Genomic DNA, 2,369 nt, shown 5'->3' on the forward strand with positions numbered 1-2,369 from the left:
CAGCAGCAGCAGCAGGGGATTACTGAAAGTGAAGTCGCTCAGTCGTGTCCGACTCTTTGCGACCCCGTGGACTGTAGCCCACCTGGCTCCTCCGTCCATGGGATTCTCCAGGAAAGAATACTGGAGTGGGTTGGCATTTTCTCCAGGGGATCTTCCCAACCCAGGGATCGAACCCAGGTCTCTCGCATTGCAGGCAGACGCTTTAACCTCTGAGCCACCAGGGAGGCACAAGGATTTACTAGTAGTAGTAAAGTCGCTAAGTCGTGTCCGACTCTTGCGACCCCCATGGACTGTAGCCAGCCAGGCTCCTCTGTCCATGGGATTCTCCAGGCAATAATGCTGGAGTGGGTTGCCATTTCCTTCTCCAGGGTATTTTCCCGACCTAGGAATCGAACCCAGGTCTCCTGCATTGCAGGCAGATTCTTTACTGACTGAGCTATAAGGGAAGCCCAGGAGATTACTAGGGGATCTCAAAAAGTCGGACACGACTGAGCAACTGAACTTAACTGAGGGGATTAAAAGGATTTTCTGTGTCCTGCGTTGGCTGGTGTGCCCAGAGCAGAGTTCCTGGCAAAGCTTTGGAGGATGGGCGTGTAATAGCATTAGTCAGGTTCTTGTGAATTCTGGAAAAGAAAGATGTAGCTCTCCACACCAGGCTTCACAGATCATATTTACTTGCTTTCACTTGTGTTTATTCAAAAAGTTTTTTAATACCTACCAGTGTGCCAGAGACTATTAGGGCAGGGTCCCTATCCTCAGGAAGCTTACTGTATAATAGGAAACAGCTATCAACAATACAAAAATAAAATTAAAACTGTGACAAGCGCTAAACATTAGGCATACTAACTAGATACTAAATTTACAGGGTTATTTGAATTACTAGAAGGACTGAAAAGCAAGGATGAATAAGTTACCAAGGAAGGGTAAAGCATTCCTGCAGGGGGGAGCCACATATGCAAAGGTGTGTGGCAAGTGCAAGGGAGTGAAAGAAGTCCAGTATGTCTGGTGTTCAGAGAGTAGTGAGAGCTTGATGTAAGTCAGGCTGTCCTAATTGGGGGAAGCCAAGACAAGCAAAGGACATCTTTTTTGGGTGTTAGTTCTAAAAGGTCTTGTAGGTCTTCATAGAACCGTTCAACTTGAGTTTCTTCAGCGTTACTGATTGGGGCATAGACTTGGATTACTGTAATATTGAATGGTTTGCCTTGGAAACGAACAGAGATCATTCTGTCGTTTTTGAGATTGCGTCCAAGGACTGCATTTCGGACTCTTGTTGACCATGACGGCTACTCCATTTCTTCTGAGGGATTCCTGCCCGCAGTAGTAGATATAATGGTCAACTGAGTTTAATTCACCCATTCCAGTCCATTTTAGTTCGATGATTCCTAGAATGTCGACGTTCAGTCTTGCCATCTCCTGTTTGACCACTTCCTATTTGCCTTGATTCATGGACCTAACATTCCAGGTTCCTATGCAATATTGCTCTTTACAGTATTGGACCTTGCTTCTATCGCCAGTCACATCCACAACTGGGTATTGTTTTTGCTTTGGCTCCATCCCTTCATTCTTTCTGGAGTTATTTCTCCACAGATCTCCAGTGGCATATTGGGCACCTACTGACCTGGGGAGTTTCTCTTTCAGTATCCTATCATTTTGCCTTTTCAATTTTCCCTATCATTTTGCCTGCCTCTTGAGAAATCTATATGCAGGTCAGGAAGCAACAGTTAGAACTGGATGTGGAACAACAGACTGGTCGCAAATAGGAAAAGGAGTACATCAAGGCTGTATATTGTCACTCTGCTTATTTAACTTATATGCAGAGTACATCATGAGAAACGCTGGGCTGGAAGAAGCACAAGCTGGAATCAAGATTGCCAGGAGAAATATCAATAACCTCAGATATGCAGATGACACCACCCTTATGGCAGAAAGTGAAGAGGAACTAAAAAGCCTCTTGATGAGTGAAAGAGGAGAGTGAAAAAGTTGGCTTAAAGCTCAACATTCAGAAAACAAAGATCATGGCATCTGGTCCCATCACTTCATGGGAAATAGATGGGGAAACAGTGGAAACAGTGTCAGACTTTTTTGGGGGGGGGCTCCAAAATCACTGCAGATGGTGACTGCAGCCCTGAAATTAAAAGACGCTTACTCCTTGGAAGGAAAGTTATGACCAACCTAGATAGCATATTGAAAAGCAGAGACATTATTTTGCCAACAAAGGTCTGTCTAGTCAAGGCTATGGTTTTTCCCGTGGTCATGTATGGATGTGAGAGTTGGACTGTGAAGAAAGCTGAGCACCGAAGAATTGATGCTTTTGAACTGTGGTGTTGGAGAAGACTCTTGAGAGTCCCTTGGACTGCAAGGAGACCCAA

Source organism: Bison bison, unplaced genomic scaffold, assembly GCF_000754665.1.
Source record: "Bison bison bison isolate TAMUID 2011002044 unplaced genomic scaffold, Bison_UMD1.0 scf7180017864215, whole genome shotgun sequence".
NCBI lineage: Eukaryota > Metazoa > Chordata > Mammalia > Artiodactyla > Bovidae > Bison > Bison bison.